The sequence below is a fragment of the Gavialis gangeticus genome, unplaced genomic scaffold, assembly GCF_001723915.1.
Source record: "Gavialis gangeticus isolate Ggan-Ray unplaced genomic scaffold, GavGan_comp1, whole genome shotgun sequence".
Classification (NCBI taxonomy): Eukaryota; Metazoa; Chordata; order Crocodylia; family Gavialidae; genus Gavialis; species Gavialis gangeticus.
In genome coordinates, this window is record NW_017728993.1 from 11,343,017 (window position 1) to 11,368,668 (window position 25,652).

At 43.8% G+C, this 25,652-nt stretch overlaps 1 protein-coding gene across 4 annotated transcripts in view; it reads right to left on the reverse strand.

Annotated features, from left to right (window-relative positions):
* The window catches only part of FGGY (FGGY carbohydrate kinase domain containing), a 520,775-nt gene that overhangs the window by 434,657 nt on the left and 60,466 nt on the right, over positions 1-25,652 (reverse strand). For all 4 annotated transcript variants that reach the window (XM_019501213.1, XM_019501212.1, XM_019501214.1 and 1 more), the window contains one exon: positions 8,289-8,349. The gene's annotated coding sequence lies outside the window, so the exon portion shown is untranslated. The remainder of the gene's footprint in view (positions 1-8,288; positions 8,350-25,652) is intronic.

Here is a 25,652-nt window from a genome sequence, read left to right on the forward strand (position 1 = left end):
CTAGGGTCAGTTTGTTAGCGCAGTCAGGGCTGGGTTGATGTAGCCCAGTCCTCCCTACCACCACCATGCTGTCTACAGGAAGGAAGGGGGGAAAAGGGAAGAGGAGGGAGCTGCAGGCTGGGGTTTTTCTGGCCTGAGCTGGAGAGCAGGTGGGTGGATTGGAGCCCCCTGCCTTGCTCCCCTCCTTCAGTTCAGGCCAGGAAAACCCCAGCCCCTAGCTCCCCCTCCCCTTCCTCCCCTCCTGCAAACAACACTGGAGGTTGGGGGAAAGAAGGGCTGCACCAGCCCAGCCCAGATCATGGGCTAAGCAGGCAGGCTTGATCTCTCCCCTGCCCCTGACACAACAGGAGAGCATTGGGGAAGTCACTAACTCGTGGTGTTTTATGAAAAGTGCCACAAGTTAGAGAAGAGACCTGTGTGTCTGTCAGTGCCCCACCTTTCTGGACTGGGTACTTGATTGAAAGCCTAATTAAGCAGTTCATTGATTGCACTGGGCAGAGACTGTCTCTTAGCTAACTTCATAAAGTTCTGGTTACACTGTTTTATAGAGCACCTGACCTGCTCAGGTAGAAACAAGTTTGCCAGTGGTATTTTCCCCACTTATAAAATATAATCCTTTAAATTAAAAAAGCCAATTTTTTCTCTAACATTTCTTGCATAGTATTATGCTGTTGTTATTATTATATTTTTATACATTACTATATTATATATTATTACATTACTATTAAGTACTATTACATTACTATTAAGCTGTGTGTCACTTAAACCATCATGTTTTAATCTTAGATTTTTCCTGGCATCTCTGACTCTTAAGATTATCCACAAGACCAGAATGAGCACAGGAAAAAGAGTCAGGGGGCAATGTTAAAGCATGGGAGTGGGTTACAGAGGAGATGCCCAGGGAGGTGCCGCATTATGCAAAAATCAGTGGAGGGCAATTAAAATCGATTTCTATGGAGGAGGCAAGGAGTAAAAATTTCCACCTCAACTTTCCCAAACAGGCAAGGTCCTTCAGTAAGGCATGGGTAGCAGGACTAGAATATGCATTTTGAGATTGGAGATCAGATTACGAGTTACAGGTGAGGTGATCCCCAAGCTGCAATCTTTCCGTTAGACATTACTGCTGATGCAAGGCTTTTGAATCTGGTTATGAACAGGCTTGAATGGGGAAGTTGGTTAAAAACAGAACAAAGCAAAACAAAAAAAACCTCCACAAAATAGGTTAAAAAATTCAAGTCAGTGGGCAAGTGTTAGATTCTCCATTTAGGTCTGCTCCCTACCTCCACACGTGCGGACTTCACCTACCACACAATGCCTTGCTAAAGTCACCCAAGTGATGGATATACCTAGACCCAAAAGTCAACACGTTTTCCCACAAGCAACCCTTTGTGTTTGGCAGGTCTTTTCCCTGGGTTTCACCATCTTCCCGTCTCCTAGCAGGTGTTCTGCAGTTGAACATGAGCTTGTTTTAAGGAAAACCTGCATAACAACTTCCCGTGCTGGCAGGCAATATTAAATGAGCAGTGAGGTACTGGCTGTGGCTTAATTTTGTTCAAACAAAAACAGAAACACTCCCAAAAGGGGAGGGAGAGGGGAAGAGAAAGAGGGAGAGAGGGAGAGAGAGAAATTAGATTCCTTTTTCAGTTTCTGTGTAGTTTCCCCTATTATTCTTTGGCATAATAAATCCCAAAGAAAGGAACAAGGCCATCAAAACAAGGCACTTGAGTTGTGATATTGTACAGTGGCTGTTCTTAAAAGCTCTGCACTTTTGGTGTGGTTAATTGTTAACCAAGTGTGCTGGTACCCCATGCAGAATTCCCTCTCCTTTTGTAGAGAAAAGGTAGTGGAAAATGGCTAATACCGAGGGCACACTATTTAAGGCCATTTGATTTTTTTTCAGGAGAAAGCCCTCCAAGGAAATCTTACTTAGGCAAATTCTTCCAGGGGTGTCACTTAAATTTAAAGCTGTGCCAGGATTTTACAAGCTGTCAGTTCTCCATTCATGTACCAGTCTCACTTCATATTTTTAAAATCTGTTTCCAGGAACAGTACATCATTCTGCACAAAACATCACATTTTAGACAAGAACGACTCCATTGCGGTTACACACCAACTTGCCCCAAATGGACAAAAACATGCCTGGACCTGGACAGGTGCAGTATCACTCCTAGAAGATTTTCTCCTGTTCAAGCAATTAATTTGAAATAAGAGATCTAGCATCCAACAATTTTGGAAGCTTTGCTGTTATGAAGAGTCTTTGTATCTGTAAGTGAGCTGGAGGATGTGGGACAGGTGTCGGTGCTCCGATGGCCAGTTCAACAAAGGAAGCTGAATGGAAAGAAAAGGAAGCTTCCTTTGGCCTCTCTTCATAGACCTGTTTTGGAGGCACAGACGTGGGTGGGGTCTCACTAGAAAAACTGGCGTCAGGCACATCTGCTCAATACACTAACACAAGCTGTGCATGTGTATCCTTGAATGCAAGTGTCTAAAGCCAAACTGAACTGTTCCCAAGGGGGGTGGGGGAGAAGCGGTCTAGAAAAAATGGAAGAGCGAAGACAATACTGTCATCGCAAAGGGTAAGGAAAAATCTCCTCTGTGCTACTCTGAACCCCTCTCTCTTGCAGTTGCTTAGGCCCCCTATAACTCTCCAAAATACCTTCTCCCAGTTAGCTTCCCATTCATATTTCTGGCAAGAATTCTTGTGGCCAAATACACGCAAATATCCATGGTCTATTGGTTTCTTACAGTCATGCCCATATGCAGAGATGCTTTAATATTGCCTTAAAAATAAAGCAGTCCCTGCTAAGTGCAATTTTTCCAGGTGCTGGTAGAATTACATTCTTACTCAGGCTGCAAAATTCGAGTAAGTGTCATTTCTTCTGCTACTCTTATATTGCAGTGTTCATGAGGATGTAAATGTCATTTCTTCTGTCGTAGCTCCTTCCCCATATGCCAAGCATGAAGCATTAGTACCAAGTCTCTTTTTATACTTAATCACATCTGTTGATATTTATGGAGCATGTCTGAATACCTGAACGATAGAGGCAAAGACGACATGATGTGTACAGTCACTCCTGGCTGTGAAACAAGTGTCTGTGTAGCAAGGGACATGTGACACCTGTAAACAACACTTGGGGTGTTAAACGTAACAGAAAAGCATTGCCACTGCGGAGTCTTTGCACATGCAAAATGCCCCCCTCGTTTCCACCCTCCCCACCCCCCAGATGAACAAATGGCTCTAACAGGGGACCCTGCAGAGCTCAAGAAACAATTATTAATCATATTCACAAAGCACAGCTAGTCAGAGGAACACAACACCCCTGTATTCAAGAAAAAAAGAACCAGACAATATTCTCCCCCACAAGGGAGAGGATTTAAAGAGAGAGGGCATGGATTTCTGCTTCTGCCGAGCAGAGCAGATCAGGATGCCTCTCTGATGCACAATGGGCTAGTGATTAGAAGTAGATAAGTGCAGGAGATTGCAGCTCACATACTCCAGAACGTGCTCATTCCTGCTGGGCAGATGCAGAAGGTCAACAGGTGCAGAGACTTGCTCTTTAAAAGACAACTCACCAAAATGGGTTGTGCAATGTGTGAGCAGCGTGGGTTGCTTCCGTATACGGTCATGACCCAACAGGGTGGAAAAACTTGTTTTGTAGGAGGAGAGGGGTTTTCCTATGCACCGTCAAATGAGATTTGTCCAGCTACAGTTCCATCGGACTAATAGTGGTGTAGCCAAGACCAGGATCTGACCAACTATCACACTCTTTAGTCTACAACAATACAAAAATAAGCCCAGGACATGCAGTATCCATTCCAAGTTCACAGAAGCAATTCCAAACTGGTGTTCTGGAAACATAAACCTTTGAAACAGAGGAAGTACACAATTTCTCAAACCAGACTGAAACTTAAGACAGCAATTCTCCCAGAGCAGCTCCATAAAATGTAGTTTCTGAACGGTGGATTGGAAAACATTGCTGACAGATGCTGTAAGAGGAGCCCAAGGATGAAAGGTTGAGCAGCTCCACTTTCTTTAACTTAAAACAAAACAAAACAAAGTAAACAAATACTACATTAGCCATCCCAAACCTTGTCGTTTCGCTACTATATACTCCAGCTGTTGTTTGCACTGAGGTGCCACCTAGGAGCTTCAATTATGGCTCAGCACCTCGCTGTACCAGGTGGAATAAAAACTGGGTGCATCTATACATGCGCTTTACTGAGGAACTGACTAATTAGCTCCATAGTAACACGTCACCATCTACATGTGCATCTGTATTAGAGTGCAGGAAATTAAATAACTCCACTGTAGGATAGTCCTGTCCAAGACATACACTATCCTCAGCAGCATAGTTACATGCACCGAAACACGAACCAGGGCTGGCTGGGCCATGAGCGTGCCACAGTGCAGGGGCTGCCTGCCAGCTAACCTCACGCCGCAGCACCCTTATGCCCCAGCCAGCCCCTCTGCAGCATGTTGAGCTGGGTCGGAGCAGCCCTGGGCTGGCAAGCTGACCCCTGGGCTGGCAGGCTGACCCCATGGGCTCCCGGCCAGCCGGGACTGCTCAGCCCCCACTCAATGTGCTGTGGTCCCAGACACACATGTAATGCTGTTCCTGGGAGCAATAAACTCCAGTGTGAACTATGCCAGAGTTTACTGCTGCATGCTAATTGCATGCATAGATGCACCCACCAAGGACAAACAGTTTTTGCCCCCAAGATCTTACAATCTAGATGAAAACCTAAACTGCAGAATTTCATAGAACTCCTCAAGTCCATCATCCTGGTAAGTGATGTTTTCTGGAAAGTCAAGACAGGGGCAGGTACTTGCTTCTATCTCAGCAGGTAGAAGATAATGGAGCTCCATTGAGAAAAGTATTGCTCATAGTATTCCTATCCTGGTGGCAAATTAACATTATTGTTCTCTTTTTTTCAGGGAAGCAGATCTGAAGTCCATTTAAGTGAATGGGCTTAGATCTAGGCCCAAACAGGTACTACAAAGGGAACGAGGAGGTGTACCCCTTGCATACAACTGCTACTACTTCATTTCATGTTCTATACATGAGCTCCATTTGATTAAAATCTCTTTTCACCTGCATAATTAAAAGGAATGACAAGGATTTTCTCTAGTCAAGGGGTAGCCAGTAGGCCAAATCCAACCCACCAAGCCATTTCAAACAGAGTGCCCCAGGGGTCAGTCCTGGGACCGGTTTTGTTCCATGTCTTGGAAGATGGCATAGAGTGCACCCTGGGCATGTTTGCAGATGACACCAAGCTGGGGGTGTAGTAGATATGCTGGAAAGTAAAGCTAGGATGCAGAGTGACCTAGACAGATTGGAGGGTTGGTCCAAAAGAAACCTCATGAGGTTCAACAAGGACAACTGAAAAGTCCTGTACTTAGGAAGAATAATCCCATGTGCCAGTACAAGCTAGGGGCTGACTGGCTGGGCAGCAGCTCTGCTGAAAAGGACCTGGGGGTGACTGGGCAATAAGCTGAATATAAGCCAGCAGTGTGCCCTTGTTGCCAAGAAGGCTAACGGCATCCTGGGCTGCACTGATAAGTGTGTTGCCAGCAGATCAAAGGAAGTGATTATTCCCCTCTATTCAGCACTGGTGAGGCCACATCTGGAGTCCTGTGTTCAGCTTTGGGCACCACTACAGAAAGGATGTGGACAAATTGGAGAGAGTCCAGCAGAGGGGAACAAAAATGGTGAGGAGGCTCGGGCACATTACTTATGAGGAAAGACTAAGGGAACTGGGCTTATTTAGTCTGGAGAAGAGAAGACTCAGAGTGGATTTAATAGCAACCTTCAACTGCCTGAAGGGGGGTCTGGAAAAGGATGGAGCTGAACTGTCCTCAGTGGTGGCAGATGACAGAACAAGGAGCAATGGGCTCAAGTTGCAGCCAGGGAAGTTTAGGTTAGGTATTAGGAAGAACTTTCTCACTAGGAGGGTAGTAAAACACTGGAACAGGTTACCCAGAGAGGTAGCGGCATCTCCATCACTGGAAGTTTTTAAGACCCAGCTAGACAAAGCTCTGGCTGGAATGATCTAGCTGGTAGTAGTCTTGCCTTGAGCAGGGGGTTGGAATAAATGATCTCCTGAGGTCCCTTCCAACTCTAATGATCTATGATTCTATTATTTCATCTAGACCACGAAGCATGAACATGGACAGCAATTCAACCTCAGGGGGTTTCTACAGCACCTGGGCAGCAGCTAGGTCAGAAGTGATGACCCACCTTGCACTTAGCTGCATTATTTCAACCCACCACTCCTAAAAGCTTACCAACCATTGGTTTAGTCTAATATATTGAACAACAGGCTAGCAAGAATCGTTAACATAGTCTCCAACTTAGGTCCTATACTTTGAATTTAGAAAATTCAGACATATGCTCACACCCCCACACTGAATGGGCTAGCAAATACATGTTCTTCTATTTTACATAGTTGCCCTGATTATTATTATTATTTGGCTTTGTCAGCAGCTCTCCCCTTTAACTTTGAAGAGTAATTTTTAAGCAGTTAAGGGGGGGAATCTTTCATGGCCAGGCTGTCTGGTTTGGTGGATGAACAGATAAGGGATCGGGAGGTGGGAAAGGGGCCTCCTGAAAGCAGATCAGCACTATACAAAAATCCACCAGTGCAGCAAACTGTGGGAAAAAATGCTGTTGGCAAAGTGCACATGGCACGCAAGCCTGCTAGGCTGAGTCTGCTGAACTTCAGAGGAAAACAGGAGCACAGATGTTAGTACTAACGTAAGGGTCTCCCCTAGCCTGAAAAAAATAATAGTAGATGTCCAAGAAAGTCCCGCCTATCATTACAAGCCTTTCCAGTTCTATTTAAAGACAGCAAAGGAGCCAACAGGAGAGGCTGTGTTTTGCAGCTCTGCATAAACACCCGCAGATAAGGGTGGTACCAGGTGTCAGCTAGCCCTGCAAAGTCACTGAAATGTCAAGGATTGTTTTTCCTCTACTCCCTTTCTCTTTCCTCTGACTGGGAACTGCCAATGTTTATTTAAAAGATATCCCTCCTATCTGGCAAGAATGCCAGCAGGGCAGACGTTAATGGATTATTATTTGGAGCTGGAAGCCTGCCAGGGTGATAAGGATAGCCTGCCTACCCAAAGGCCCAAAGCCTTGCCATTAGCAGGGGAGTCAGGGATGGAACTGTCGTGCCAGACGGTTGCTATAGTTAGACCAGCAGGGACTTTAAAACTGAGCTCCCTCCAATCTATATTTGAGCTGACCTATAAAATAAAAAGATACCGCAGAGGGTTAGAAAATAAAACGACAGGGTTGGGAAACCAAGTGACGGTTCTTCCCAGGCCTGACTTTTCAATGGCCCGTAATGGAAAGCTAATTCATTCTCAGACCAAAACCTGATGTTCCACTCTTACAGCTGTGCAAAAGCCTAATCCAAAGGCAAGGAGCATCTTTACACTAACTGTAACAGCCTGGGATTGGGCCCCATGTTAGAAACTCTTTAACTGAAGTGTTAAAAAGGCAAGGAGAATCTGCTTCTCCCCAAGACCTAAGGAGGGACAGTTTCTTCCTGAAACCTTGTGTATCTCCCAACTGTAGAGTTGGTCCATTACAAACCATTCCCCACCAACCACCCCACCCAACAACCCTCACCTCTTATACATTTCCTGTACCATACAGCTACACCACCACTCTAACCCCGCTCCCAGTGTCAACCCGATGCAGACAAGAGGCAAATCAAGCCATGAAGCATTAAATATCTGTACCGTCAAATGTCACAGTGAAACAGCAGTGATAAAGACCATTGCAACAGCTTCCCACGGGTTGCATCCAGGAAGGGTGTTTCTTATGTTTGTTTAGGTAGACCTGGGGCTGAAACGGTTAACATCCACATCCCCTGAAAAGACAGGGCTGGAGGAATGCGAGGTCTTGTGTCTGAGATATATTTAGATTAGCATTGTTTACTATTAATCTTCTCCACTGCAAAAGCCCTTCTTTCCCAACAGACAAAAAGTCCTACCAGGGTTGCTCCACCCTTGTTATCATGCGTTCTTTGGGAGTCAACCTTTTCTATGGCCATCAGACGGCCTACACTGTAATTAAGGTGCTTATAATACAATTTAGCAGAAGTAAGAGCTGCAACACAGTAGCTTTTACTGCTGTGATTGAAAGCCTTAAAGGTTAGGTGGAATTTACCAAGTAGTAATTTTATCTGTTTAGAGCTGGCAAAAAAAGAAACTTTATGCTCATTTGAGAGGTTAGTCTGCCACTAATGAAACCAAAATAAATAAAGCTGCTTTTCCCTACCTCTCCTGAAGAGATGTAATGAAGTATTATCCTAGCCAGGCTGCTTGCAAAACCTTTGTTCCTAATAGGAGAGATTGTGGGGGGGCAGAGAAAAAAAAAAAGAATTTGCTAATATTTTTATATTTTCCCCTTACTTCAGTGTCCAAAACGGAGTCACAGGTGCATCTACCCTTAAGTTTGGGGAGTTCTGAGTTTCATCCAGAGTTTGAGTTGCTTGTACTGCTCTAATATAGGCCAAAGCAAAACCTGGTATCAGAGTACCCTGAATTTGAGACCGATTGAATCTGGCTACGAACCAAGTTAGCAACTTAAAGGCCCGTGGCTCTTTTTGGTCAAGATGTTCAGTCCCTCGTTAAAAGTCATTTTTTACCACTCCCTTATGTTGCATTGTCTTTGTGTAACTCCATCTCATGTTTTTAAGCATGTTTATACTCCGAAAAGGGACTCGAAACAGAACCAAACCTAAACATCAGGAGCTCTCTAGCCATTCCCAGCATCAGGACATTTATATGAAAAAAGCATCGAGGTCACATGTCAAGAGAGAAGTTTTCTAATCACAAGCCTGGGATCCCTAAGTCAACCTGGATTCTCTGTCTGCCTGTTATATTTGCCAGTACTAGACAGCCATAAACACTGACTCAAGCCCAGATAGCAACACTTACCAAAATAATATGGATTTTGAATGGGTTTTTTTCTCCCCCACCATACACATTTCCCTTCCAACCCTCTGAAAAAAAGAATTCTTTCCACCTGAAATTTGTTGTGTTCATAGTTTCTGATACTTCTTTAAAAGTACGGTTAGAGAGGCATGGCATTTTGAGATACCGATCAGGAATAAGTGTGTTTTCCTACATCTTGAAAATACCTTATTTTATTTTAGGCTAATGCCTAAATCAGATTACCTGATTAGGAAATCTCAGCTTTTTCTTGCATGCTATTAATGAGAATCACTGCATAGGAGGTGTGCCATCACTGAGACCAAGTGGAACAGTGCTGGACTGCTAAGGGTCAAATTCCAAATTCTTGGATGTACTTTATTTCTGGCACAAAGTCTGATGGCAATTAAGAGTAATATGCAGACCCTAAGCACTCTCCAAGTCCTATGAGACTTTAGCAATGGATTACAAGGATTTAAATACAGGCTAGGGGCTGACTGGCTGGGCAGCAACTCTGCAGAAAAGGACCTGGGGGTTACAGTGGACAATAAGCTGAATATATAAGCCAGCTTGTTATTGCCCTTGTTCCCAAGAAGGCTAACAGCACACTGGGCTGCATTGGTAGGTGTGTTGGCAGTAGGTCAAGTGAAGTGATTATTCCCCCCCCTTGTTCAGCACTAGTGAGGCCACATCTGGAGGACTGTGTCCAGTTTTGGACCCCCCAGTACAGCAAGGATGTGGAAAAGTTGGAAAGAGTCCAGCAGAGGGCAACAAAAATGGTGAAGGGGGTTGGGGCACATGACTTATGAGGACAGGATGAGGCTTATTTAGTCTAAAGAAGAGAAGACCGACATAGGATTTAATAGCAGCCTTCAACTACCTGAAGCAGGGTTCAAAAGAGGATGGAGCTGGACTGTTTTCAGTAGTGACAGATGACAAAGCAAGGAGCAATGGTGTCAAGTTGCAGAAAGAGAAGTTTAGGTTAGATATTAGGAAGAATGTTCTCACTAGGAGGGTAGTAAAACACTGCAACAGGTTACCCAGAGGTGGTGGACTCTCCATCCTTGGAGGTTTTCAAGACCCGGCCCGACAAAGCTTGGGCTACGATGATCTAGTTGGGGGTGATCCTGCTTTGAGCAGGGGGTTAGATGACCTTGAGAGGTCCCTTCCAACCCTAATTTTCTAAGTTTTCTATGAAAAGGCAAATAGTGTCTACATCTTGTGAAATAAATTATTATCTATTATCTCCCATACATTTCAAAGATGCAAACAGCAATGGCCCAGGGCAGTGCAAACCTCCACTACAAAAGGAGGACAAACCTTTCAATGTTCATGTATTATGTCTTTACCGTTCTTCCATCCCATAGCTCTGCTGCAGTCAGCTGTGGTTTTCAGCAGCAGTTTTTATTACTGTAAGATAGCACTTTGATTACACAGGAACTTGCTTGGCACAGCGTATTCCTAGCACAAGGAGTGGAAGCATTAGGGAAGGATTCTAATGGAGCCTGTGCCACAATCAACATTCACTAGGGCGTTTGTCCCTCACCCACTCCTGTGCCCTCTCATTCCTCTCTCACTGCGTTACGACTCTGATCCACCCTGCAAGATCCTTCTCCCAGGCTGTTTCTTCAGTTGTTTTTCAAGAGGCTTCTTGCTGCCCACATGTGTATCCTCCTCCTCTCTGCTGCTTTTTCTGTACAAGCAACAGATTGCAGTGCTGTTGTCCTTTTGATCTAATGAGAAAAACTCCCACAACAATGATGTGCATGTGTTTCTTTTCGTGTTGTTTGGCAATGGAGCCTGGAGGCATATGTCTCTCCCTGAATTGGGCTTCTCCTTTATGGCCCTATCCTTTAAGTGGTGCTGGCCCCTACCCTGGGGGTCTTTAAGAAGAGGCTGGATGCCTACCTGGCTGGACTCAAATGAGTCCCGTTTTTGTTTTGGGGTTTTTTTGTTCTCCCGCCCTGGCGGGGGGTCGGGCTAGATGATCTACTAGGTCCCTTCCGACCCCAAATCTATGAAACTATGAAGTCCGCATTATTTCCCTTTGTGCTTATTCTGCAGCCCCTCGGGTCCCTAGACAATACGTTCTTCCCTCCTTCCTGCTGGCAGGAGCTACTACTCTCTAAGGATAAAACCTCACACACAGAACTAGGGTACAATCTATCACCATCCTAGTACGCATACACCTCTGCACAGGCCTGCAGTAGTTTTTGCCATGTTTGCTCACTTGCTTGAACACAAAGGATGCTTTAAAGTCAGTAGCAAAACTCAGTTGACTTCAGTGGGTGTAGGGCTGGACCCAGGTAGTCTGCTGAAACATTGTCCATAAACTCTGGACCCTCTCTCTGACAACAGCTACTGCCAGTTTTTTTGAGCAGAAGGCATACCACCACCATAATGCACGTACTTCTATCAGGGATGCATTTTCTTCCAGATCATATTATGTCCTGAGAAAATGAGGACACACATTAAACCTGAGGCCTGTGGACAATTTAAGCATAGTGACAACAGAAAATTCCACTTCTACAGCCCCTTCTTTCTGAGGATCTGTGTTAATCCACACATGGATAATTTAGTTTCCCATCTCTCTTGTGAGATACAGACAGAAACTGTTAAGTGATGTGCCCAAGACACCACTATGTTGGTGGGAGAGTTGGAGACAGATCTTGCAGCTCCTAATCCTGTGCTAGCCTCCTTCCCCAAGTTGTCTTGGGGGATCAGGTATTCATCTAAGCAAGTGTCTTGGCTAGCTTCAGTGAAGGTACTACTATGATTCAGCACAAGAACAACTGGCACTTGACTCAGATGAGGCAAAATGTACATCTTACCAACAAAAGCTATCATGTTGGAAGGAAGATGAACAAAGGGCCATGCTACTCCTAACTCTTCATCTTCTTCCGGTAAGAGAAGACAAAACAAGGATGTTGAAAGGCTCTGTATCAATATGGAGAGATTATGGCTAACTCCTTAGGTGCAAGGGCTGACCAAGGTTAGCATCAGGACAGCAAAGCAAAGGCCGGAAGCATTGGTCTGGCTCAGTGGTAAGTGGCCCACCCTGCACAGCTAGCTGCACACATTCTGGTTCATGCTGCTTCTGCCCCAAATCCCCCAAATTGGGTAAAATGCCTCTGGCAACTGTCCATGTGCATCTGTTGGCAGTGGTTACAGAGGCATGGCTTCAGCCTTAACGCATGCAACATATTATGTCTACACAGGAACTCTCAGGAAAAAGCAGGCAAATTATAAGGGTGTGAAGTCAATGCAAATAACTTAAAGCACTTTATGGTGTGAAATGTTTTAGATGACTGTAACTTCACTCTCCAAAGATTAAGCTAACTTTTCTGAGTGCTTCCACAGAGACAAGCCTTTGCAGGTGCTATATTTATATGCATGCCCTAACCTTATGCACCATGTCCTTTCCCATCCTAAAAGGTCTCTGAATCTCTGAGCACACCTCTTGTTCTGAGTTACATTCACCACAAAGCAGGACTGCAAGTTTCCATTCAAAACCTACCACTATAAAGAGCCCCGACACCTACTAAACTTATTCTTCTGCAGTTCATTAAAGTGGAAAGAACATGAAATAGAATTCCTGGAGCCCAAGTCAAATAAAGGATTTTGTTTGTCCATCTATTTAATTTGCTTTATCTTGAAAGAAAGCATAGGCTATTCCTGCCATACAAGAACTGGGGGCAGAAGAGACGGCCTTAATAAATCTTTCAGTGTATTACCGGGAGGCCAGAGCCGCTGGCCTTGTTCATGTAGCTACCTTAAACTCTATCCAACCTGCTTATCCCCCAGCTGCAGGAACAACAGAGCACTTGAAAGGTAATATTTTAGCTATTAGTGAAGAAAGGAAAAAATGTGATCTTTGCCATAGCTTGGGAATAATTTTTCCAGAGCTACACAGAATAAGCCTGAGTGAACTCTGCTATTTTTGGCAAAAGCCCTCCTGCTTAGCTCACATCAATAATTTTAATGCTTTATTTGTGGTTTGGGTTGTAAGCAATGGTGAAAGCCTGGAAAGAAAAAAAAAAAGTGGCAAATTTGCTAAATAATCCAGAGTTCACGACTTGTATAAAAGTATACTAAAGTTCTCAGAAATCTTAGAGGCCATACACGCTCATAAAGCTGAGCTATGAAAGCGTTTTTATTTTACATATTCAAGCATCACTGAATAACTTTTTATGAGGTTTTAATAGGACCTTTAATGTTTCAGTGGTTACAATGACAAACTGTCAAAACCAGGTCTGTGATGCCTCAATGTTGTGCTATGCCTCAAATGTCTTACACTTGCACTGTTTGTTAACACAGAGCATTTTGACTTTTGCCTCAGAAGCATCCTGCTTGGTAGCTCTTCTTCATTTGTATTTACAATAGCTCCTAGGAACCTAAATCATAGGTTCATAGATCAGACTCCTATTGTTATAGGTGCTGCGCAAGCACAAAAGATATGACCCCAGGTCCAACAACTTTAATTCTGAGAAATACTTCAGTTACAAGTACACCTGACAGTATTTTCTCTTTGCATTTTCAAGGTGATATTCTAGCTTATTTCATGGGTAGACATTAAAATTAGTCAGAAGAATTTCTCTGACATAGAAATAAAGCTGCCCACCCTCTCTCTACAGACACTTTTTCTCAAAATAGCTCATTTGGTCAAAAACTTAGTTTTCTACCACAGAAAAGCTGCAATGAGAATGCTTGGACAATTTCTAAAGAACACGTAGCTAATGGGAAACCAAGAACCTGGCTCACCATGGTCCTGATCCACCCAACCATGAGCACAGGGACAGTCATGGTGAAAATGCCGTGTGTGCCTCATTTGTTTGGCTTGATCAGGGAATGATGTTCATTGGAACCAGTCCTGTTGGCAATGAAGTCAAAGAGCCCTGAGCCTCCACGGAAAGAGAATTATATTCTGCAATAGGCAGGCATCATTATCAATGACAACTGCATGTAGGTATCACTCCAGGGTCAGTAGGATTAGGCTGGGAGCCGTATTGAGTAAGTAGCTCACCTAAAGAGGAAATCATAATGTTCACCGCTTGATAGGAACCCCATCTGGCTTTTCCCAAGAACTGCATGGAAGAGTTCCAAGGGAAGGGAGAATTTGGTACCCATTTCGTACACCAAGGTGATCATTCAATTTAACAGAAGGATACATTAAAACGAAGAGGGCACACGCTCCCCACTCAAGACAAATTAGTTGCATCAGCTTGAAATTTCACATCACACTAAGTTACTTTAGCATATTTAAAACATGGTTTTGAAAAGCAATGGGGTACCAAGGCCATCTGTAGGATGTTTACAACATATAAGTTGTGGATTTGATCATTAGTGCACTGGTATAAATACAAATGTGTTGGCTCTAAGACAGTTGTATTGGTTTCAACAACAGCTGCTACAGAGTACATTGAAGAACGTGAGGCAAATGAGAGTCGGTGGACAGACTCTTTATTTTACCAAGGCTGGTGGAAAATGTTGGCATTTCAGATCGACGCCCCAGTCAAGCAGAGACTGCATTTGCAGAAGGACTCCTCACCTGCCATCAAATGCCCCAACTGCTAGGCAACAAGGTACACTTGAATGGGTTTCTAGCAGTCTCTCCTGTTGGCACTGTTCCAGTTTGTAAAAAACTAATTTAAACAGTCAACAAGTCAGAGACAGAGAAAAAATGGCTCTCTAATTTGATGGTTAAAATACTCAACTCAGAAGTGAGATATCTTGGTTTCAATCTTCTCCAGTGAAAGTATACCTATATGCCAAGTGTGATGGTGTCAACAGGAGAAAATGAATGGTCCTCCAACTCTAAAATTTCCTATAGCGTATTGACCAAGGCACTTAGTCTCTCTAGAGGCTGGAGATGTGGTTTCAGATCCCCTCAGAGAGAGAACACAGCTAAATCCCCATCTCCCTTAGCTAGAGTGAATGCTCTAGCCACTGAACAATTGGATAGAAAGGCAACAGTACTCCCGTAAAACAAATTTCCAGCCAAAATTGGTTGATGAACTTAAGACAAAACTGTTTGCAAATTTGGGACATTTCACAAACAAAAACAAAAAAAATTGTCCAGTTCTAACATTTCCTCATGTTGACTAGTCAAGTGAGTTTAGGGAGTGTTTGGAAAAGATAACAAAATACAAGACAGGAAAACAAGAACGCGCACACAATTACAAAAAATGCAATGTTTTGAGTTTGGCATACACGACTGATAAATTTACAAGTTGAAAGCTTTTTAAATTGGGGGGGTGGGTGAGAATTGAAAAGGGTTATCTTAGAATGGATAGTCATGCTACATGCACTCTTAAGTTATGTCAGGGGTACCTAGGGTATGAGAAGGATTTAGACACAAGAGAAGCACCTCCAAGATGCGCCAATGTGCTGAATGTGCACATGGGAATCTAAAATTACTTTCTGTTGAATCTGCTAATGGCAATGAATGCATAGTTTTACGTTATGTTTACAATAAATTCCATGCTTGCCAATCTAGCAGCACCCATCCCTATACTTATGGCCGGGGTCATTTATTTCTGCATGTCCTTGGACAAACATAACACTGCCCTTTTCAGCATTATTAAAAAGGTAAAACAGATAGAGTAGCCTATTTTCATTGACAAAAATCTAATGTCGCTGTGAGACCTTATAACTCAAATGATTGCCTTAGGCATGATTACTCTGCATCATTACTTGATAGAACAGTAGATGGACCTTGGAAATAATATAATTTAATATCTATGCCTGGCATGTGGTGGACCTGAACTTACTCCAACTTTATGCCAGTGTAACCCCAGGAAAGTGAGTGGTTTTACAATGGCACAAAACTGAAGAAAAAAAAGAGTAGAGATTATTGACTGTGAAGGCAACAACTCACAGTAGTCACAATTTGAGAGGAAATTAAGAGAAAGATGTAGCTTGAGTTCCACATTCCCTTTAAGTCGGGCAATGTGCTAGGGCTTGACACATAGTCAACCACTAGCCTGGAAGAGAGATTTGATTCTGCTATGTAAAATCCTGTTATAATGCTTGAAAGAAAGTGCAATTACAGTTAGGGGCTGGTTACAAATGCTTTAAAGGATGTTCCATCAGCCATGAGTCCTTCCAACCTTTCTAGAAGTTTGAAAATGATTCTTACCCATGGTTGCATTTCCAGACTAAAACCTGTTGAATATTTACTTACTACACTGGAAGTTAAAAAAATGCCACAGGGAAATGCCCACTGGAAAAACTGGGGAAGAAAAGTTCTGTTGGAATTTAGAATATTTTAGCTAGTTTTACTAGTTTCTCCCTACCCCCATCCCCCAATCTTGGAGGAGCTCCAGACTCTTTGCATAAAGAAGTGCTTCATAAACTGAAAGCATTATAATAAATTCCACTTCAGAAGAGCCTCAAAGCTCAACACATCATGATTCCCCACGGTGTTCCCTCTCCATTTGTTAGGGTTTTCCTTTTTGGCAAACTATTCCTGCAGCTTTCTGGCATTTCAATGGTTAACATGTGTTGACTTTGGTCTGCAGGTGAAACCAAGGAAGCAGACAAAGGAAGACAATCACATCATTTTAATTTTAAAAAGGCAGCACCTGCTACATCTAATCCAATTTCTTCCCCTCACCCACAGCTGTAAACCTAGACAGATGGGAAGCCTCAGGTAAGAAATACCTTGGCAATGTTGAAAAATCCCTCTCCGCTGGTGATAAATAGATGGATCACATTATCCTAGTAAGATAAATATAACCTTTGGCCACCGCTTCAATTTTATTTCAGCTTCTCTTTCATCTCTAGATTGATCGTGTTGGGTTCAAGGTAAAACCATCTGACAAGTTGCCAGTAGAGATCTATGGAAATATATGGATTGTTTTAGGGAAAAAAACCCTTTATGGTTTAATTTGGGACATTCCTGAAGTCTCGTATTTATCATCTGGACCGAGGAAAGGAGTGCTGAAGTAATTGATTCCTTTTTTCAGAAATGTAAACACAAGGCCTGTTTATAAAGCTGAGAGGGGAGTTCCACCTCTTTGAGCTGTAGTGGGAGGACAAAGCATTCATTCAATGAACAGGAGCAGTCTGATTGACAGAAGCACTTTCCAAAATATTCTTGTCTGGAATTTTAGTGGAAGGTGTTACATGGCTCCAAATATTTGTTGCTTTGTTCCCATGGTAACAGCAGCACAGTGGTTTAATAACGAAACAACACTGATACTCAATGTTTGAGAGAGCTCTGTGAATTTTACTGCAAGTTAAAGATTTATTTTTCCATTGGGTCTCTTCTCTGCCCCCCTTTCGCTCCAACATCAAATTAAGGAACTTAAATTGTACAAGTATTAAAAAGAAAATATTAGAACTGTACTTTGATCCTCAGAGTGCCCCATTGGATATTATAAACCAAGCCAGCACTGAATTAAGTGCACTTTAAAGAAGAATATATATTTGAAGAACCCATTTTGTTCCTCAGTAGATTGTGAATATCTGTAAGTGTTCAGCAACACTTCACTTATTAGGGATAGATATTGTAATGGCTTAAAAAGCAGCCGGGTCTAGAGTCTGGAGCACAAGGCTGCTGTCAAGAGACATGTATACAAATGATTAAGTAACTCTGAGCAAGTTACTTCATCTCTGCGGCTTACTTTACCCACTTAGGAGAATATCAGTACCTTTGTCTTCTATGAGGGGTCTGAGATTTGAGGTACAGTTTTCAAAAGCACCTACGAGGTGCTTATGATCCATTAAGGCACTTGTGAAACATTTACCGCTACTGTAGTAAGTTGGGAAGTCTTTGAGACCCTAGGGTTGATGGTGCCAGGAAAGATTTTCAAAAGCAGTTATCTCAATTTTCAGTGGAATCTGGACATGCAGCTACCCTTCATGCCTTTGAAAGTCTCTTCTGCTAGCCAGCTAGCACAATTATTAGTATGAACAACTTTTATAAGTCACTGCTCGGGTAGCTCTTGGGGAAAAATAAAATCTGACAGGGCATAAGGACTATGCCCATACCACTGAAAAAGCACCATACCACTGAAAAAAGATTGTGACAAGTGAGAACTCCCTGACCTGCACAGTCCTGGCCATGCACCTGCCTTTGGGCAATGCCGCCCACCTGCTCGCCTGCCACACCTTGATTGTAAATAATTGAGTTGTTAGTTAGGCAAGAGGCTGCCCTTTGACTGCCCTGTTGACAAGGGCCAAACATACTTGCTCTGACCATCCCTACACATGTCCCATGCCTTGCAGATGTCACTAACAGTTGTGCTAAGCTGTGGCCTGAGGCCAGGCCCAACTCATCACAGTACTGAGCCTCTTCTTTTCTGCCCAGCTATGGGCCACACTCACACGGCCTCCCTCTCACTGAGGGCTCTCACACTCCACCAGCTTTCACCCAGTTTCTTTCATACTGCCTCCCTGAGCCTCACCATACCACCCCTTCTCTCCCTGGGACCACATTCACTCTGCCCTATCCCAAAGGGTCCTCAGGCTTGATGCTTTTCACTCCCCTGCTGCACCTGCCTCCTGCCTGATCCAGTTCTTACAGTGGCAGAGCCCTTTAGGTGCTCAGATACCCACCTTCACCCTTACCATGTTTAGCAGGGAAGGTTTTTCCCTGCTGCTCCCAACAACAGGCTTCCCCAGAGCCTGTGATAGCCCTAAAGTGGCAAGCACCCCACTGGTGCTCTGCCACGCAGATGGATAATGATTGTGCTACTGTCTAGAAAAGGGGCTTCTACCCTTTGTCTGAATCTAGTTCCCTGGATCCACCTCACTAGTCCTTTTAAGTCTTCAGTGCAATCCAACCCACAGACACTTGGTTACAGCTTAATTCAGTGAATCTAGTTAGAAACAAAATATGAAGGACGGAGTTCATGCTAGAATGAGCAGAGATGTGAGCCTCTTCAACTACTTTTCCTCCTGCCCCATAGCACCTTGGGATTTTAAGCAAGGTGCTATGCTTCCCTACTTGTCCTCATTACAGACACCAAGTCTCAGACTCATGGGAGTATCTGCATCTCTGCGCCCTCCCTTGTGTTCACTTAAGTTTAGGAAGTGGTTTCTTCTGTATTCATCCTGTTTCCTGTCAAAGGGAAGGAGAGAAAGACAAGGAAAGAACAGCAGTAAGTAGAGACAAAGAAAAACACAAGAGGGGCTGTAGTCCTGGCTGGGCGTTAGGAATTCCCAGAGGTAGTTGAGGAAAAATGTCCCAGAGGTCAGGGTTGGAGAAAAACTGAAGAATTTGTTGGGGAAAGAGCTAGTATAAAGTGGAATAAGCAGAACCCAGTCAGCGGCAAGAGAAAACAAGATCGCATGCATGCATTCAAGTTAGGGTGTGAACATTGACTGTAAATGAAATCCGTAATAACCTTCAGAAATAAAGAAAAATCATTTGGCAATCAGACCACTTGTTTCCTTACAGCAGAACTCATGGATACCAGCTGGAATGGTATTTTGTCCCTTGCTACTGGACAGAGGTAGAGAGCATCTCTTTTAGCAGTTGTGTGAGTGTCAGTCAGAAGCTGTCCAGCAGCAAGAGCAGAAGGATCATTTACCCATGCCACAAAGACCAGGCATGAAATTCCCATAAGCAGACCAGCTCCTTACCCATCATTTGCACTGCATATTGAATACTCTTGTATACCTTATGTTATCAGCATGTGATCCTTCACTTTTGCCAGGATGAGTCCACAGATGTTGAAGAGCACAAAATTAAACAGATTGCTTTAGAGTACAGTCAACATTTTGCAGCTACATCGTGTGGTACATCTCACCCTTCCAAAAAACAACATTGTTTTCCCCTCCCACTCACTTTGAAAGTGATAATTTTCCTAAGGATGTCAGAAAAACAAATGGTCACAGTGTTTCCAAGATGGCCCCTCCACCCCCAGAATGCGCAGAATCTTCCATCCGTTAGGCAGCAGAGTTAACACTTAACGTTATGTCTACACTGGCTTTGGACTGCTCCTGAGTGATGTGAAAAATAAGTCCCACCCATCTACTCACCAAAACTGGAACAGAGGCATTAAGAAAACTTTAGGGGCAGTTCCCTCCTGTGCTCTTGACTTGTGTTTCTCAAGATGCTGACATGTAAACCTGTTTGTGCGGTTATGATACTTCTTGGTACTTCGGGCAGTGAGATTTACTGGACAGGTCAGGTGTGTGGATGTAGGTGCAGGGATGGGCGCATGGTCTGCTATGTTATTTTAATGTTAACCCAGATGTACCAAGAGCCGCAAAATGATGGCAATGCTTGGAGCGGAGGGCTGACTCGAGGAACTATGTTGGAGCCATTGGGAATGATATCAGAAGGTGCGGTGGCCGGGAAGAGGAGAAGAGCAGGTGGTCCCAGAAAAGGAAGATGGAAACAAACCAGGGAATGACACCTGAGGAAAAGCAAGGACATCATCCAGCAAATGGTGAGAGAGAATGGAAGAGGGGATCATTTGCAGGCAGCATGCAAGGAAGAGGACCAGAGATTCATACTAATTTGTCAATGCAATTGGGGAACCTGCTTAAGGAAAAAAACCCAAAACAAACCTTATTTACTTGAATATAAGATAAGGTGCGTCCCCCCCCTTCCAACTGGCACAGGGGAAAAAAGCCCTTGTCTTATAATTGCATACAAGGAAATCTCATGAAATACATCATTAATCCACCACCAAAAGCAGCATGTGCTGCCCCAGGGCTCCCCAGGCCTGGTCTCACACTCCTCAACACAAATATCTGTGCTCAGTGCTATAAGGGCTGATTACCTTCCCAGTATCTACGCCCATGTCTTGCAGATGTCATACATCCTGATCAAATCATATCTGCCCCTACAGATTACAGTCTCCTGGCTCAGTTCATCCTTACACCAGCCCCTCTCTGAGCTATGGGCACTCTGGCCCTCTTCAATCTCTGGCTGTGGTCCTCCTGGCCTTTGGTCCTTCTCCTTAGACCACGGCCCTGCTCCTCAACCAGTTGAGACCCCTGGGCTGTCCAGCCCCTCCAGTCACCAGCTATGGCCATTCTTGGTCTTCAGGCCTTCCTGAGCCCTAGCTCTGCTCCTAGACCTACAGGCACCCTGGCCCTACCTGCTCCCTGGACCCTGTGGTCCTCTGACCCCTCTCTCCGTGGGGCAGCTGGAACCTCCTCACCTTCCCTTAATCCCTGCCACAAACCAGAGTTGCTTACCCCAGCTCAGATGTTAGCCAGGAGCCCTCCTGCAGCCCTGCTTCCCCTGAGCCTCTCTCTGTGTGGCTCTCGGGGCTAGATTGCCTACTCAGCCGGGCAAGAGACAGTTTGTTGAGTGTGGATATACTACCTGATGACAGCTGCCAGGCTGCATGGGAGTGAATCTGCAGAAGGAGCACACGGATTTGAACAGGCAGGTAGACCACCAGGTACTCCCCACGAGGGCACTGAAAAACAGAGAGGGGCAGAGAGGCCCACCAAACTGCCCCAGGCAAACCTGCCAGTGAAAAATAGAAATAATCACCTCCTCTGGTTCTGCTCATATGCCAGGGAGGTGTAGAGAAGAGTAGTCATACTCCTCCTGATGGTGACAGGGGTCAAGATCCCAACCAGAAAGGCAGTGCTGTTTGGTCATATGACCCCGATAGCATGCTTCAACCCATTCATTTTCAAATTCAGGAATGCCCCACGGAAGTCCAGGAACCTGCTCGTGAACAGACACACAAACCTCCCAGTCAGGGGTTGCATCAAAATGGGACTGAGATGTAGGGGTACTACAGAAAGATAGCTGAAAATGATTGGGGGGTGGGGATGGGACTGCAGAGGGAAATGGACTGAAAGGGAAATGACTGGCACAGACTGTTCAGAGGCAGGACCAACACTGCAGAGAATGACGATGGACACAGTGACAGTGATGATGACGACTACAATGATGAATTAAAGGACTAAGGAAACGGGTGAGAAATTGGGAGGGGGTGGGGAGAGAAAGAGAGCTCTGAGAAAGTCCTCTGTGTGATTGCCACAGTTAAAGATGATTGCAACATCACAAGCACGTGGGAGTGCAGGTGTGTGGTGTGGTTATTGTAACAGGAATGAGAAGAGCGTAACTGTAAAAGGTGTGGTTTGGACTACTGAATGAAAATGATATTGGCCTGAGAGGCTGGAAGAGGTATATTTATATCTCTAGAAATAAATATTTTTGCAAAAATAAAATAAAAAATAGGTGCCAAAGTATTCCTCAAAACTGTGTTGATGAAACATCTGTGCTAAAACTTGAAGCAGTTTCAGAAAAAGGTAACATGCATCAATTCTGGACACTATGAACACATTGCTACAGCCATGTTTTATTTAAAGGTTATTGTTTTCAAATTTGCTCCTCACTTCCACAAGCTCAGGGAGGGAAGGGTCCGACAGCAAGGAAGAGGGGAAGGGGCTACAGGGGAAACTAGCTGGTGGCAGGGCAAGGGAGCTACCCACCCTCCAGATTTATTTGTCCCTACTATAGCAATGGGAGGGGGACAAATTCAAGGCAAGCTTCCAATAATTACCTTATTTACCTGGAAAATTATAATAAAGTTCTACATTTTTCCTATATAGAATCTAATTATTGGGGGGGATCATCTTATAATCACGGTCATCTTCTATTTGAGTAAATACAGTAGGTTTGTCACCAAAGCATATCCAGAACGTAGCTGCCTGCCAGGAACAAGAATAGGAGATGCAGACTGGAGGCTGAAAAGGATTTGGAAGAGATCAGGGAAGAATCCTCTGATTCTCTTTCATGTTGGGACAAACAGCACTGTAAGGTTTCTGCTGCAACAGATGAAGGAGGATCATTGACAGTCTGGGTAAGATGCTCACAGGTAACCTTCTGTCTTCTGATGCCTGGAAAAAGAGGGTCTGGGGCCTGGTGCTAGAAGTAAGTTTTTTAGATGTTCAACCATTGAGATGCATTTATGGAAAAGGATGAAAGTAAATTCCAAATCCCTAGGGAAATAGCCTTCTGACATGGGGGCTGGAATGATTCACAAGAGAAGCTTTTTAAAATGAGAATGAATCTCTCCCAACTTTCTCCCCTCATGTAACCTCCCATGCCTAGTTTTAACATAATGGAGAAAAGCAATTGGGTAAATGAGGATATCACAAGGGAGGAAAGAGCAGAAGAATGAATGGGAAACAGAAGGAAAGTACTAAGTCCGATTAAATCAGCAGTGAGGAAAGTAATACAGTTAGTGAAAGGACTGTACCTAATCCAACCAGAGGGCAGGGTATGGTCAACTGAAATGCTCGTACATTAATGTAAAAAGCCTAGGTAAAAAATAGAGAGGAACTTGAATTACTGGTGCAGAATATGAAATCCAATAACAGAAACCAAGTGGAATAGCAAGCACAGTATAGGTCAGTGGTCTCCAAAGTGGGGTGCGTAAGGAAATATTAGAACTTCTATTTATATAGATAGGGGTGCACAATCAAAAAAGTTTGAAGACCACTGGTATAGGTAATGAAGCACTTAAGGAAAAAGAAATAAATGTAAAGGTAGGGGATAGCAATAGCATTATATATTAGGAATGTGATAGACTACAAAGAAATGTGGAGGGATTCCTGACTAAAACCAGGTTGTTGGTTTTTTGTTTTGTTTTGTGTTATTTTGGGGGGGGAGCAAATCACATTGGTAAACGAGAGTACTGCTTGAAGTCTGGGTCTGATTTGGAAATGGATAGTGTTCTCTAAGGGTATTTGAGAGAGAAATACTATCAGCAATACCAATATGACCACAGAGAATACTACAGGAGACTAAGATCCAGCTAGAAAATGGAGAATAAGCACTACTAATAGTAGAGATCTGCTATTCTGGATGCCATAGCTGACACAATTTTTTCAAGCTCTCATTGAATCAACAGAGGGAGATATTATTTTACACTGGGTTTTGGTATGCAATTAAGACAGAAGACCTGGGTCACAGGGAATAGTCTGTGATCATCAATTGACATGGTTTAAATGAAAAGGAAAGATAAACAAGATCATGTCTGTAACTAAGATGCATAATTTCAAAAGAGTGAACTTTGATAAATCAAGAGACTAGTTAATGAAGTCTGGACTGGATGGAGGAGCTCAGGGACTTGACTGTAGTGGAGGCCTGGAATTTCTTTAAGTCAAAGGTGCTAAATCTATCAGCAGTCTGTATTTCAAGCAAGGAGGGGAAATTCTAAAGAGGGACTCCAGACCAACTGGATGAATAGCCACTTCAAGAAGAATTTTAGGAATAAGCAGAGAGACAACAAGGAAGAGAAAAAAAAGGACCAACTGGCAAAGAAAGCTGCCTTAGAAGTCTGGCAGCACAGGGATAATAGTGAGAACTGCCAGAAGACGAGCTGCATTAGACTTTGCAAAGACTATTAAAACAAATAAAGTGTTCTTCATCCATCATAGGTACAAGGAAAGGAGAAGTGGCACCAACATTTCATGAGGCTAACGATGGTTTAGACATGGCTCAGACACTAAGGAATACTTTGCTTCAGTCTTCAGTAAGGATACTGTTTTTCACCATGGAGGATGAAAGAGAGATGGAGAATGAGAATAAGGGCATGGAACAGAAATAACCACAGAGGTGAAAGCAAAACTCAAAGAGCTTCATGCACTCAAGTAAAGGGGACTAGACATTCTCCAGCCCGAAGTCTGAAAGAACTGGCGCACAAAATTACAAGACTGGTGTGGTTCATCCTGCGTGGGCAAAGATGTCCACATCCAGCAGGGCAAGGGGTGGGAAGGAGAGAGAAAAGAAGCGGGAAAGAAGGGAAGGAGAAAAGAGACGAGGAGAAAAAAAAAGGGAAAGGGAAGAGAACGAAGAGCAGGTGGAGGCTAGGTCACATGAGTACATAGGTGACTTAGAAGTCCAATCTTCGCTTTGAACAATCTGCGGCAGCAGAGGCAGGAGAGCGATGAGGACTGGATACGGAAGGTTTTCATTTTCCTGGCCGCACGTTTCTTCATTGTCTCTACCGTGTGTCGCTGTTCAAAGGCCAATGCTGCATTCTGGATTTAGGACCTCCAAGATGGACAGTCACAAGCGATTTGCTCACATGACTCTGGGTCAATGCCAAAACTCTTTAGGGACACCTTTACTGCTTCTTTGGTGTGCCGCGAAAGCGTACTCCATTTGACAGTTTGCCATAGAAGACTTTCTTTGGCAGGCGAGTCTGGTAGTGAGTATTTAAAAACAAGAAACACCAACCCATCAAGTCATGGGGGCATCACGTAACTGAAAAACAGCAAATGTACTTTTCTATATAAGAAGGGCATATTGGATCTTGATAATTAAAGGCCTAATGGTCTGATCCCAACAGTATGCAAGATTGTAAAACACATTTTAAAAGAAAGAATTATTAAAGACATGGAAGTAAGTACAAGATGGGATAAAATGCAATAAAACTTTCCAAAAAGTAGGTTTTGCCTGACCAGCCCAATGATTTTATTTGATAAAGGTACTGATTCGCTAGACAAAAGAAATGTAGCGTCTCTCACCTGGATTTTCAGCATTTGATGCTGTACCATATAAGAAATTAATAATGAAGCTGGAGAAAATGTGAATGAGTAAAAGAACTGGTTAAAGGGAGGACATTCTTAAACAGCTTTCTAATCCAAGTGGCAAGTGCTCACTGCTTTTGTGATGGAGCTTGAAAAGTTCATGATGGGGCTCTATGACATAGCTGTAATGGCAGCAGCTGGGTTTCAGTGACCCCAAAAGGTCCCTTCCAGTCCTGTGTTCCTA